The sequence below is a fragment of the Sapajus apella genome, unplaced genomic scaffold (assembly GCF_009761245.1).
Source record: "Sapajus apella isolate SASKATOON/1434 unplaced genomic scaffold, GSC_monkey_1.0 scaffold10, whole genome shotgun sequence".
Classification (NCBI taxonomy): domain Eukaryota; kingdom Metazoa; phylum Chordata; class Mammalia; order Primates; family Cebidae; genus Sapajus; species Sapajus apella.
In genome coordinates, this window is record NW_022436950.1 from 29,817,220 (window position 1) to 29,833,049 (window position 15,830).

A 15,830-nucleotide genomic window follows, 5' to 3' on the forward strand; every position below is an offset into this window, starting at 1 on the left:
GTTCACCTTGGAAATAAAATGTAAGATCTTCCCAAAAAGAAACATCATTTCTTAAGTTCCTACACATGATGAAGAAATATATTTTGGTTATAATGTGTTAGATGGAATATCTTTTCCTTAACAATTGCCAGAGGTGGACATCTGGCTTTTTAAAATGGTCATAATGTAGTCATTAACACCAAGAGAGAATCTGAAGAAAGGTTAACGCAAACCATCTGATGCAATCCCAAATGGAACCCGCAAAAAAAAAAAAAAAAAAAAAGAAACGAATACTTATTCAGACTTCTATTTTTGAGACAGACAATCTTGGAAGACAAGAGATGATTCTGTCCTACCCCAAGAGTCTTTCAACAATTGAATGCATGGGTATGGTATTCTAATTCTGCAAATTGCATAGTCAATTCCAGCTTAATTATGCAAAGAAGACTAGTGCTGTCCATTATAGAAAGAGTAGACTGACACATACACACACCCATGTACAACACTTATTTTCTTAGCTTCAACCTGGCATGTGCATCCACAGTATTTTCTATAGAGATAACATATAAGTACAAAGGTGCCTGTTAACATGGTTTGTCTCCTCAAGGACATTGCCTAGTGTTCTTGAAGAAATGTGATTATCAACTTAACATGACTTCTTATCACATAGAAACTAATTTGATACTTCACTGCAATTTTAAATTTCTAGTTTCTAAGGACATTGTTCATGCCTATTTGGCTGTTTAAATATACACCAAATTACAAAATGATAAAAAGGTTCAGAGACCTGGTCATGGCATAGTCTAGAGAGAGAACTGGCTCCTTAAGCAAAGGATAAATGCTAATAAGGATGAGAATACCACAGATATTTAACATGCACTTGAGCTATTCTGCCTTGAAGGATGAATATGGTATATTTATTTGATTTTTTTCTTAGATATTTTATAGTTACAATGAGTGATGTGAGGAAAATCAAATAGGTCAGTGCTTCCAACTTGCCACAGCTAAAAGGGATAACTAGAATCACAGTCTAGCACTGAAGGCAGAAAGGTAATATTCCTCCTGACAGTCTGTCAAGGCTTCTTATGAATACTTGGTCCCTCTGAACACTCTGATTGTCTACACACAGATGCATCCTCCTGTAGAGTTCTGTCAAAAACCAAAACAGTCCACCAAAAAGAAATTATTTTAATGGAAAAAAATGCTTTCCCGACGTCAGTGACTATCTTCTAGTCCCCTGTGGCTTTAAGTAGGAGTCACCCAGGGCTTTTAGTAGAAGTGGGCGGCAAGAAGATGGAATGTGGAGACTCAGAAGCTTCCCACAGAAGAGTGTCATACGTGTCAAGAGCTAAGGGGCCAGAGAATTCAGCAGCTCACTACTGTGCTGAAAATCCAGGCAGACAGCACACTGAAGTCCAAAGAAGTCATGAGGCAGGAAATAGAACTGGAGTTAAGAAACGGACACATCCCCAAACCCAAGCCACAGAAATTTATTATATGGCATAATAAATATTAAGAATGGGCAGAAAGAATAAAATGTCAGTAGCTCATTAGGGTTGATTTAATGGATTTTTCATAAAATAACTGGCTGGAATTTTAAAACTCAGTAGAGAGGCAATTCACTCTTTGCATCAAAGAGGTTTAAAAGTATGCTATGTCGCTACAAAAGGAGAGCTCACTTCAGACTTACTAACAACCACTTCTCCAGTCATTTCTTATTTTTCTTGCCTGGACATTTGCCTTCTAGCCTTTTACTAATCAAAGCGTGGTTTCCATGGACCAGCAGCATCATTACCTGGGAGCTTGTCAAAATACAGACTCTCAGGCCCCTCTTTAGACCTACTGACTCTGAGTCTGCATTTTAGTAAGATCTCCAATTTTCTCATCTCTGCTTTAAAGTTTAAGATGCAAATCTCTTAGCATCTACTCTTATCCATTTATAATTCATTCTCTGTACAGCTGCCTGAGTAATTTTAATTTTGTTAGCTCACTGATTATTTCCACTCTCTAGAAGGGAAAGTTCCATGAGGCAAGGAAAAGGGAATAGAATTGGGTACTCAATTAACATTCATTGAATGAATATCCTTCAGTCTAGGATAAAGAACAGATGGGATGTGCAAGGTTTCCCATATTTTTTCTTTACCACTTGAAAAGTCTCACCCTCTTTTCCCTTGCTCTTATTTATAAGGAAGCAACATTTTGCATGCCAAACCCAAATACTTGTCTACATTCTTTATCCCCTTTCCTTTAAATTTGTCCTTTTTCTGATTACACTTGTAGCACCTCGCTCTATTTGCCCCTGCCATTGGCTTGTGATTTTCCACGTTAATAAGCAGCAAAAGCCCACTGAAGTCACCACCTTCTTGCTTTTCATATTTTGTCTCTTTTCTTTGAGTCTGGACTTCTTAAGTGTATTTTCCTATTGTTTTCATATCTTTATTAACTCCTTCATTTCTCAAGATGTTTCTGTCTCCACAATTTGATGGTTTAGAATCACAAAACGTGTGACATTCTGAGTCTCTGTCCCTTCACTGGTGAAGTGGGCATGCCAGAAAAGACATCAGAGATACTATGATAATTAAAGTGCCTTTCACAGATGCTGGCACATGGCAGGTGCTAATGTGATCTCAAATTCTCCTTGGAGGAAAAGCTGAGGCTCATTTTGAAGCCACCAAATTTTATCTGTCCAAGGAATTTGACAAAAGAGAATACAGTGATTTTGTTGTAAGTATCTAGTCATTGGAAATCGTTTAAAATATTGTGTAAGTGCAATGTACAAGCTATTCCACTGCAGCATTATCACAGTGAAAAATGGGAAACAGTAGGGAATAAAAAAATGTCCAGTCTTTAGATGAGACAACATTATGCAGGTGGCAAAATGTTGTGAGAAATGTTTAAGACACTGCTGAAAGAAAAAAGGCAGAATTCAAAATTCTATCCTTATAGTTTTGATTATGAAATTTTAAAAGCAATCGGATAAAAAACATCAAAATGTTTTAAAATTGTTAACATTACTCTCTGGATTGTATAATAATGGGTGGCTATTATTTCCTTCCTCATACTCTTCTAAATTTTACAAATTTTACAAAATGTGGATTTATTGTTTTTATAACAAAATAATTATTGAAATAAATAATAAACCCAGAAGCATTTTTAAAATTCTCATTCTTCAGTTTTTCTGGAAAATTTGAGTTTTAACTTTGTTTTCTATAACCTTCCCTGTTCTCTTCTTTCTTTGCTTTTTTTTTTTTAAAATTTTTCATTCAACTTTGTTAATTCCTGTCCCTTATTTTGCGTCTTAAATGCAGGTGCTGCCAAGAGATTCCCTCTGGTCCTCTTCTTCTTGTTAATGTCACCCACGGCCTCCCTCCCTAACTTCCCTTCTCAGCTTTGGATCTGCATGTTCTGCAATCTACGAGCCCAGTCCACCCACATACCCAGCCTCATGTCCTAAACATACCTTTTCATTTTTTATTCACGCTCTCATTCATTTAGCATTTATTGGCTGTCTACTATGTACTAGGCATTCTGCTAGCGACTAGAGATACAATACAAATAAAAGAAGGATTTTTCCTTGCATAGCTCTCAGCTACTTTCTCCCTTTACTTTTTCCAGTTATCAAATTCAAACTTCAGAGACACCTTTGAGTCCTTCTGCTGTTTATTCCTCCTACCAATCAAGCAGTTGTTCTACTCTGTATATGAACTTGAGCTCAGAAGCATCTTTCATTATCATGACCTCTTTTTCATGCCCACAGTCAATACGTTCTTTGGACTTTTGTTTTCCCCTAGGATTATCCTGTGACAGCTTCTGAAGTGATGCTTTCTTCAACATGCTGTCACACACAATTCTGACTTAGCTCGCACAGAACTATAAAATAAATCATCTGAAAACACAGTTTGGTCGTAGTAATTTTCTGTTCAAAGTATTCAATAGCTTCCCACTGAATAAGAAACAAACCTCCTCGACTGGTATTTAAAGTCCTCTTCCAATGTATTAAGTTGAACTGAATGAAATTAAATTTTATGTTTCAAAAACAATGAATATTAGCCATTTAATATGATGCCACTTTATATTCTAAGAGTCCTGTTTTTCTGCTTTATATCTAGAATATAAATGAGATCAGTCTGTGATTTCCAAGCATGTTCACTTCCTTGGATTCCTCTGCTAATGTTTGTTCTTTCTGCAGCTCCTCCATACGTTGTCTCCCCGTTGAATACTTCTATTCATCCCTAAGTTCTGCCTCAAAACACACATGATCTATGAAGTATTTCCTGTTGAATCCTATTCCAATGATTAGAATGCCCTGTAATGATGTTCCTTAATAAATTATCCTTAATATGGTACATATACACCATGGAACACTACACAGTCATAAAAAGAATTAAATCATGTCCTTTGCAGCAACGCGGATGTAGCTGGACCCATTATCCTAAGCAAATTAAGGCAGGAACAGAAAACCAAATACCGCATGTTCTCATTTATAAGTGGGAGATAAACATTGGGCACTTGTGGACATAAAGATGGTAACAATAGACACTGGGGACTGCTAAAGGGCAGAAGGAAGGAAGACAGAAGAGTTGAAAATGAACTATTGAGTACTACACTCAGTACCTGAGTGACAGGATCATTCATACCCCAAACCTCAGCATCACACAATATACTCAGGTAACAAACCTGCATGTACTCCCTAAAATAAAATCTGAAAAAAAAATTATTTATGTCTTTATTATGGTACCAATATGCCTTGGTACTACTTCCTCATCTTATTTTGCTGACTCCAACTGAGATCCGGAAGTGTTCTCCTGTAATACTTGCAAGTAGAGAATCTTAATACATATTTGTGTGATTGTTAGTAGCTTCAGTGATTTTTCTGACTTAGTTACCCTTGAGGTTGAATTGGTAGTTTTACTTTGTCCATGGCCCTGTTGCCTGCTTGTTGATTTATTTTGGCCATTTGAACATTCTTATGCCATTATTTCACTTTAAAAAGGAAAAAAAAAAAAAAACCCAAAACCTTGCAAGTTATGACATCAGTTATGCTATTTAGCACTTGGATTCTCTGGCTAATTTTCTTATACAGATTATGCAATTCAAAATAACACGTCACTATAATGACATGGAAAATGCTTTATGAATGAATTTATTTTAAAACTTCCTAATTTACCTTTGACATTCATCCTTAAAGAATAAACTTCTTCAAGTTAAATTTAAAATATATAAAAAATTAAAATACAATACAGATTGAATATTAGTTAAGTATTTGAAGACAAATTCACTTCTACCATATGTAGATGACAGACAGACAGATAGATAGATAGACAGACAGGCAGATAGATATGGATATTTTGATTTATAGTTGCAGATAAATCAAGATATTTACAAGTATACTGTTTTAACCTTATTGCATGGAACATTAAGACAATGACTAGGTACCAAAAATCTGCTATAAAAAAATGTGGTAAAATTTAGTGTTTAATATGCAGGACTTGGGGGCCAGGCTTGAGTTTGTCCAACTGTAGTCTCAATTCATTTAAATAAAATGGAGACCCTACCTATCTCCCAGGATTATAGGGAGAGCTAAAGGGGATAATATATGTTAAGAATTTAGGATATTGTCTGGCACATAGTTAATAATAAAAAAAATTTATTTTTATTAATGAAAATAAATGACAGCAAGAAAGAATAGCATTCTCTAAAGCCATATGATTCTAAAAGTTTCTTGATAGATTCCTTAAATATATAGAAAAGATTCTATCTATCCATCTGTCTATCTATCTATCTATCTATCTATCTAATCTATTCATCCATCCATCCATCTATCCTTATATGCTTTGTTGCTCATTATGGACTAGTAAGTATGACATCATTTCTCATATTACATGTATAGAGAAGGGATGGGGGAAAAGGCCTCCTCCCCTTTGCTGCAGCAAAATCTTGGCCAAAGACATGAAAAGCAATAAACAATGTCAAGCCTGGGAGTAGTATTTAGGAAGCGTCCATAAGCAAAGCTCAGGCTGCAGTTTGGCTTATTCCCCCAGCTGATGAACGTGAACGGGGACATTTCAAGAATTCTTCACATTTTAATCTAAAACCAGAAAAACCCTTTTCCATACAGCCTAAAAAAATTTCTATGCATGATTTGTCACTTTTCTATCCAGTATTAATAATCTAATTATTATTTTTTAGAAACATGTAATGAATATTTTGGGTAACTAAAAAAAAAAATGTCCAGATGTCTGTTTCACAGTGTATAATCTTATGAAAGGCAAGAACAAAAAAGTAATGGGGGAAAATGCTGACAAATTAAATAAACACTTATTGATTTCCTACTGTGACCCAGGCACTATGCTACATGTTAAAAACATAAGTGGAAAAAAAATATGAGTGAAATCAGTAAAGTAATTAACTCATCACAATATTGACTAGAAAAACCATGATATAGGGCCCTGATTTTCTTAGACTCCAATAGTCAAATTCTGTTCTGATTTGACCACCAATCTACTCTTTTAATAAACTCCTTTTTTATTATACGTACTTTGTCAGTCTACCACTAGATGAATTTTTAACAGGTCCTACAAAATTTAGATGCCAGAGGCCTGTTAGTGAGGTTGTATGCCCCTTCTCCAATATCGAAACAAATCATAACAGAACTTATTAGTTCCTCTTGACAATGCATTGAAGTCATTTTTAGTAGTTAAATAATTTCCCCTTTTTCCAATTCATACACATACCCTAAAGTTCAAAATTAATATAATGAGTTGCTGAATGAAAATGAAGATTAGAAAATAGACCTTCATGTGAAATATATGCTCTCCAGATTTAATTAGATGGAAAAATACTGAATAGATTTTTTTTCCACCAAACATAAATATTTTCACTTACTTTGAATGAAATATAAAAAGAGAGAATGGTCTCAAGGGTTTAACAATATCCAGGAGAAATAATCCTGTTTGGAGGATTTCATACATAATTCCACTGAGTAATTTCTGAGGAAGAAGTGCAATATAATTTTACGTGTCTCCAAGACTAGTATTAGCTTTTGTTCACAGTCTGAAATAATGCAATTTCCTGTCTTAGAACATACTGATTTATTTTAACGCATTCATTTTCCTGTTCAAAAATCTTTATGTGACGCTGCCTACACTCTAGAAGGCTGAGGACAATGTCATCTACCCCTTCCCTCTCTCCCACAGTAACTACCCACAGCAGCAAGGCTCTTAAGAAGTGCTTGTGAAATGAATAAATTAAGGTTCTCGTGATTACACATTGCAGAGAATATTAACAAAGGACAATGTATTACTCTCCTTCACCTGCTATAAATATTCACATTCACAGGTATACACTCACATAATATTTCAGGGTCAGTAGTTGAACATTAACTATTTTCAGGCATATAATTTTTAAAACTAAACTTATTACAGAAAATGCTTTGAACTGACAGTCTTGAGAGGAAATATTATACATTGATCCCAAGGAAAGGCTTAAAAGATATTACTGATCTTCCCAGTAAGGCAGAAAATGTCTTCCATTTTTTAAAGGCAAATTACAAATATAGGTTTTATTGACTTGAATAGGTATTAACATCAAAGACGGTCTTAAGGAAAAGGCAATATCCATAATTGCCATCTGAAATCAATATATATCCTGATGCTGAATTTCAAAATTAATATTTTTCATGTAAGGCATGAGGCCCAGATCAAATGGATTCAAGTGCATTCATGGCAAGATGAAGGATTGCTTTCTTATGCCGTCAATTTCAAATAAAGCATATGTAAAATAAGTTCTTTTAAAAACTAACAACCTCAGCTTTTAAATATATCCATTGTTAAAAACTAAAACATCAATAAAGAAGTTACAATATTTTATTCGTAAAGCCAACAATACTGAGTCATTCCTGGGCTTTCGTCTCTAGCACCCACTCTACCTGGGAAGGGCAAGCCATTTCATTTAACCATTTTAATAAATCACTCATCAGCAGGATTTGTTCAGATAAAATCATTACTTAGCATATTTCTCTTAAATTCAAATTAATGAATTTTCATTTAGATGGAGAATTTTGGACTTAAAAAAAACTGTTATAAAATCTCCAAATAAGCTAAACATGTTGATATTTGTTAATAACTTGCAACATAGGCAAAAGACACAATTCTTTAGTCATTGTCTAATCAAAACAACCTTAGATAATGGAAGTATCTGCATAGAAAATGGTATATGCAATAGACAATGATCAACTTAAGCTTAAGGATAAAAGACCAATTGTAGATAAATTAATTTAAAGAAAATATTCCAATTCTCCCCAGATTTTCCCTCATTAAAAGATCCAAACAAAACATGTGGTACCTTTTAATTTTCTGAATGAGTAGTTCCCAATCAATGCTTCCTCGGTTAGGGACAACAAGCTGAAGAATCTACCGAAACAAAACAAAAGAATATATACATATATATATATATATGAATTTGTTAACTAAATATCAAAAATTATAACTCACCATTAAGCAAATGCATTTTTTTATATTCAAATGATAAATCTATGTATGGAGATCTGTAGTACAAAAAAATGCAGTACTTGAATATTTAGGAAGCTCAATAATAAATTTTAAAACATTTTTACTCTGAGATTACATAAAGCACATCCTTTGAATAACGGATTAAAAATGAAACAAAATAAAATTAAAAGCCCCAAACCATTACCAGCACATATGCAGCAACACCACTCAAGTCTAGCCTTTGAGAACTGCTGCAGAATCCTTCTCCGGGAGCATTATCCCCACAGGCTGGCTCTCTGGCTCTCTAGCTCTAGACAGACGCAGTCTGCAAGCCACCAGCTCGTGTCTGTGTGTGCCGGGGAAAGGGAAGCTGCAAATTAGAAAAAGTCCCCGCAGTGGCGAACAGGAAAATAAGGCGAGTGGGAGAGAGGGAAAGAGCTCACTAGCCTCAGAATTTTCCAGAATGATGACAAGCCACTCAGCTCCGCCATCATTCACTGACAATAGGATGCTGCCCTCACTTACGTTTTAGCGGTTTGCCATAGGGGCTTCTGGTACCAAATGCCTGACAGGCATTTTAATTGCCTCCATCCAAGTGTGTCCCCAGGAGTCGAGTCTATCAGCCTATGAATGTCATCATCTGGTCTCCTTTGTGTTAATGCCAGACACACACACACACACACACACACACACACACACACACACACACACACGCACGCGCGCGCGCGCGCGCGCAGAGCTTAAACAGAGAAACAGTTTTCAGCCATATAGGATTACAAACAAGTTAAGCTACACAAACTGGACGTAACTAAGTACTAGTTTATGGGAAATTTTATTATCTGCATTAAGGACATCAGAGATTTTTTGATGTTTTGTCATTGGCAGATAATTACAATATTTTTAAACTATCGTATACAGCTTATTTATATTCCAAAATAACTGTGCTCATTAAAGAAATGCATATATTTATGTATATTTTCCTACAGAAAATTCAATATCCTTTTAACCGTTATAATTATTCCCTTGGCCATGTTTTCCTCACAAGAGAAAAAGGAAAAAAAAAAAGCCGCAAAGAGAATTAGAAAACCAGAGCCAATATGTGATGTCTGGGGGCAATCTATTTCATTCTATTTACATACAAAAGCAAAAGAAGGTGGCAACCAGCTTGGTCCTGGGACTCTCAGTCCCTGAGGGCCCGGGCAGAGAATTCAATCTTTGGCATCATCTGTATAACCTCCATGTTAGCAACTGAAATTAGCAGTTGAACATCCCTGTTTTACAGTGCACCTTGTGTAGGGAGGTTAAGTGTGGAATGATTCCCTGCATTTATTTCCTGGCGAAAAGGGAAGGAGAAGAATGTCAATAAATAAATTAATTTTTACCCAGCATTGTTAGCAACCTGAACCAGTGAATGGAGCAGAATTCGATGAGAACCAAAAAGGCCAGCTGTGAAGAAGGTTGCTGGGAAGAAACATCACCATGGTTACCGGAAACAGAAAGTCAAAAGAAAAAAATATGATGGCAGAGAGAGGAGAATGAGACTACAGGGAAGGAAATTGAGAAAAAGATGATATGCTGCTTTTATTTTCCTTCTTGAAAGGATCAGCTCCATCAGTTTTACACTGTATTTTGAATTCATTAAGATAAATTTGCATTCTCCTTGAGCCACCTTTCTGCCCAGTTTTTTAATCACTAGCTAATTTTGCTTTCACAAATATTTAAATTACAGTTTTTTTGTATGAGATCAATTCTGCTACCCCTTGACTCTGTCCAAACACTGGCTTCATGGAAACCACTTGGCCTAGTCCACATCCTTTGTTTCATAGGTGAGAAAGCTGAGGCTCAAAGAATATGACCAAGCTCACAAAACAGGCACCCACAGCGTTTCCTGACTCGGTCCTCTGCTTTTCTTCTTTCACCAAATGACTTTCTTTCCCTGCTCTCTTTTGTTCCATTTGCAAGCAACACAGATTCCAGAAACATCCTTTGTCTTTGATTTTGTAAGCCTTCTTTTATTTGCTAAAGCAGTGATATCCTTCTTTAAAATGCATTGCAATCATTCTGAAGACTTTTGCAAATATCTGTGCTGGATTTTATTTGAGGTCTGAGGAATCTGGGGTAATTATGTCACTGCTTTTCTTTCATTTCCAGTCTGGCAATCAGATAAATCAAGCATGATTGCCCTTTTGTGAACCTATCTTGTTGAGCCTAAACTTCATCATCATATACTAGGCACTCTTATCATTATTGGCCTTATTCTTTCTGCAAGCATAAAACTGAGTAATCAAATTGAGTTGGTCTCCCAAGGCTCCTCCTAGGTATAGACAAGGTAAACTTTCCTGGGTTACCAAAAACAATGGAGCTGGAAAATGGAGAGCCTAGGTAAAATTTAAAATTACAAAATAATGATAATAATTCATTCCAAAACAACCACTGGAGGGCGCAAATTTCTTAAAATCTTTCTCAACCACTCAGTAAATACTATGGTTAGAATTTTGACCTTCATATTTTACTGTTTTATTTTCTTTCCAAATTGTTCTTTCAATTCAGTTCATATGATTCAACACTTTTGGATTAACTCATCTATAGATAGGGTCATATTGCTTTTTTTGATGTCTAAAACACAGTTGCTGCCACCATTACCATCCTCTTTCCCCAGTATGTAGCTATAAAATGAATAAATCACATTTTTAAAAATATGACTACCATAGGTAATAATCACAAGAGATTCAGGTTTTAGTGAATCCTACGTACTGATTAGAATTCTTTCTCCCTCGCAAAAAAAAAATGCCCCTTTAAATATAATCTCTCTGTTAAATGTCTATTTTACTCCAATGATTTTGGACAATAAGGTGATTTTTCAAAGTGAATGTTTTATTTTAATGTATTGTCTTCTGTTCACTTCTGAACATAAAAAATGATGCCTAAGACTTACATCTTGAAATATGAATCATATTCTATCATGAAAGCATATATAATGGTCCTGGTCAGTCTAAAAATATAGCACAGTTTTCAAAAACCATTTAATACTTTCTGGGTGTCATTTAATATTTAGGAACACCTAGTTCAGTACATGAGAATGAGTTGATATACTCTTTTTCTTTTCTTTTTTTCCCATTTGTTTCCAACGTGGAATAAGTACGATCTGTGAAATATAATTACTGCCCTTAGATATGTCATTTTCTAAGAATACAAGACAACGGATAATTGAGATACTTTTGTGAATTCTTAGATTTTGGCTGTCTTTTGTTTTTCATAGAAAACTATAAAAATTATTAACCATACACCATCAATGAAGCTGAGTTGCTAGTTATAAAAACATCCACATGTTGAGAAACTCATGAAAATAATTCTGACAGCAAACAATGGAGGGACAAAACTTCCCCTGAAATAGTAGAATCCTTGAATCACTTGACTCCTGCCACAAATTTTGTTATGATTAAAAAATGAACTACATTTGTTAGCTAATTGTCTATTTGATATTTTACTTAATTTTACTAGGTACTCTATGCCACTGAGTTCTGGACTATTAAATTACTTAAAATTTGAAAATAATATTAATATTATCCAAGCCCAAAGTCCTATAACTATCTGCCTTACTTTATATATATTTTAACTATGTCTTATACATAAAACCCAGTAGGAAATATTTAAATGAAAATATTCAGTATCTTCACTGAACTTAGATAAAAAAACAAATTACAAAATAAAGTATATTTATAAAAAGTAAAAAGCATATTGACATATGGGTTGCATGCGGTCATCTTTGACATCTTCACTGTGATTTTGATTAGAGTTGGACTGCAATGAGAAGGGTGAATTTATTCCAAACAAGGAGGGCAAAGAGTAAGACAAGATAACTGGAAATCACTTTCCACTTGCTCTTGAATCAGGCTTTAATACATCTGAATCATGATCACCAGAGTTTGGCTTGGCTACTTCATTTAGAATCTTAGTGCGGTGATTTTTTTTTTAATCACTTATATTCTTATCCAAATGTATGTACATAATACATTTCAAATTATTTTTGAATTATGCACCATTTTGAACCTCAGAGATATCCATATTTCAGTGACAAATTTTGCACAATTTTAAAAGTAATAAATTCTCATTTTTCTTTATTCCATCAACACTTTTGTTTCACTTATCAAGGTGAAGTCAATGGGATGGTATAAATGGGGAGAGAGAAAGAAAGAGAGGTTATTCTTATTGTCAGCTCTCAAAGTCTGACTGCAATTTAGTAAAATAGTTAGCTTAAAAGCTGTATTTAGCTTTCATATGACATTACCACCTAAGCTTATGAAATGACTATACCCAAACTTCTATTCTTCTCATATACTTTAATCAAAGTAAAGTGAGCCAAACTTCTTTTTTAAAACAATGTCACATGAACTACAATTATGAAAAATAATTGCTACTTCAGTTCATAAAGTCATAATCTCCTTATACTTTAAGAACTATGTTGGGAATTAAAAGCTCTCAAAAGGTCGAAAAGAAAACTATAATAGTTGAACAACTAAGACTCTCATACATTGCTGGTAAGAGCTTAAATTAATACAACCACTTTGGAAAACTGTCTGGCAATATCTAGTGAAACTAAGTGCCAAACTAAATATATGGAATAATATAGGAGATTTCAGAGCAGATAAAACTAATATGCAGAGACAGAAATCAGAATAGTGTTTACCTCTATAGAAAGTAGTATGAGAGATTGTATTGACTAGGAAGATGTACAATGTCTTCTTGACCTGAGTGGCAGTGACCTGGGGTAGACAGCACTCTGTTAATGTAATGTACCTTCATAATAATAACTGCAATAAATATTATGGTGCCATTGTTTTAGAAGCTCTTTATTCATAAGTTTTAGGATCTATAGTGAACATAATGCAAAAGTGTTCTTGTATAAGTATATATTTTGCAAACATACTGTGTAACCATGGCTGCATAAATAAAGGCTATATGATTACATGCATACTAAATAAACAAATTGTAAGAGCACATTTTCCTTAGTAGAGAGAGGATGTTTTACACATTGGCTTTTAGTAAATAAATGGCAACTGTAAAGTAAAAACACATGAAATGAAAAACGGAAGTAAAATGTGTATTTTAGGAACATAGCAACAAGTGAAATTATTTATGCATAGCAACCCTTACAGAACTATGCTATTATGACAAAAGATTGAACAGCTAAGATGCTTCCCGTATCGCTCTGTTCACAAAAATTTCTTATCCATTAAGGCCTACCATAATCGTTGGTTTATTTCAGGAATCATTGATTTCGTCTCTTCCAACGCAAATCTTACACTTCCTTTTTGGTTCATTTAAAGCTCTGCCTCTTTCATAATGGCTTCCAAAATTCCCACAAGCACATAATGTCGTAAGGCTCTTTCCTTTCTCAGAATCACCAACATACAAAACAAAAACAAAACCACCATGATACTATAATGCCTATTATTACATATGGGCTTGGTACATTTTTCAGAAACTTACATTCAGTTATTTATTCTAATATTTGCCAACTTGAAAAGCAAATGACATGGTTCTGATAAAATGATTAAGACCTATAAAGTGCCAATCTTTTTGAGTACACTATTTTATTCAACAATTCTGAGAGTCATGTGCCTCTATTTTACAGTTGAGGAAACAGGCCTAATTAGGTTTAGTAAAGTGCCCAGGGGAACACAGCTGGTAAGTGGTGGAGCAGATATTCAATCCCTGGACTTTTCAGCTAATTAGTTTGTAATTCATCCTAACACTTAGAAGATATCAGAAGAGGAAGAGATAAACATAGAATTAAGAATTTTCCATTTACACTTACAAGATAGAAGAAAAGGAAGAGATAAACACAGAATTAAGAATTTTCTATTTTTCTAGGATTGGGAGTTTAGACCGACTACTTGTTATGTAAGTAGGCTGTGCATAAAAGAGATAAGATAAAAACATAGATTTTTACTTTCAGAATTATTTCAGATTCCATCAGTTCATATTTAAATAATATATTGTGTAAATACAAGCATTCCTGGAGGTGAGGAAAACATCATAATTTTAATTACTATCTATCTGGTCTAATCTTGGCAGAGGATATGGAGTCATATGAGTGCAATATATGTTCAGGGGTTTTTAACGAACTTTGCTGTTTGACAATTTGGGCTTATTATGTTTGCTTTGAAACATCTTGTTGAAATTACCTCCTATCCTGGAAGTACAGATAAAAGTAAAGTACACGTCTTTACACCATCACTATCCTTATTTTATTCTATCAAGTCAGAAATCATCACACATCATGGTAAATTTTAACTGTTACATGAGAAAACATCACATCATATTATGTAATCCATGTCTTGTATAAGTTAACACATTTTTAATAGTTAAATTTTGGTGTGTGGACACTTTTTTCTTTGAGACAATTCTATTCTATGAAGTCTTCCCTCGGTTGTTGCCTGCTCAAGGAGGCCTCACCTGACCATCCGATTCAATATTGCAATCTGTAATTCCTACTCCCAATACCCCTTACTCCATTTTGCATAATATCTATTGTCTTCCTACATGCTATATAATTTATTTATTTGTTATGTTTACCCTTTACTGTCTTTCGTCATTTACTTGTAAGCTTCATGAAGGCAAGACTCTGCCTGTTTGTTCATGAATATATCCCAAGTACCTAGACCTAGGTCTGATATATAACTGGCACACAGTAAATGTTCAATAAATATTCATTCATGCATGCATGAATGACTGAAATTAAAACATTAAAGCTCATATACAAAAGCATAAATTACCTTCCCAAAAATCTTAGAGCTCAAAGTTTCAGAAGTCATGAGACAAAACATGTAGTATAATTATTTCATTTATTTTGGGTCTTGGTTAACTATTTAAAGATACAAATTCCAGACTTTTCATCTCTGGCACATTTATAGCAAGTTTGAGTAACCTCTCTCCCTTTACTTCAAGTTTTAAAAAGTATTTACTTATTTTTTTTATTTCTACAAAAATTCTTCCAGCAGATTTTCTTATCTACTTCTGAATCCTTAGTTATAACTAGTCACTTTTTATCTTTCTCATAACCTAAATGTTAATATAAAATGTATTCACTGGAGATACAACCAGCCTATAGGCAAACAATATTTGCAAGAGAAATGGGCAAATCATGAAGGAAAATTAAGAGAATTCATGTGGAGGATTTTTTAATAAATAAAATTTTCATTTAGCAGCCAACAAGTCAAGCAGAACCATCTTATGGAGTCATACATTTTTTGGCTGATCTTTCTGAAAGCAGGAAATGAACCTTCATTTAATCAAATTCTCCACAAGTGGGGCCGTTACAATTTCATGAAAGATTGGAATCAAATCAAATGCTACATT

At 34.2% G+C, this 15,830-nt stretch overlaps 1 protein-coding gene across 32 annotated transcripts in view; it reads right to left on the minus strand.

Moving 5' to 3' along the window:
* MAP2 (microtubule associated protein 2) overlaps positions 1-15,830 on the minus strand; it is a 302,193-nt gene that overhangs the window by 139,887 nt on the left and 146,476 nt on the right. For 9 of the 32 annotated variants that reach the window (XM_032278382.1, XM_032278383.1, XM_032278381.1 and 6 more), the window contains exons 1-2: positions 8,674-8,973; positions 8,323-8,390 (exon numbers count right to left, since the gene is read on the minus strand). The gene's annotated coding sequence lies outside the window, so the exon portion shown is untranslated. The other 23 variants (XM_032278407.1, XM_032278391.1, XM_032278386.1 and 20 more) reach the window with 8 other exon arrangements.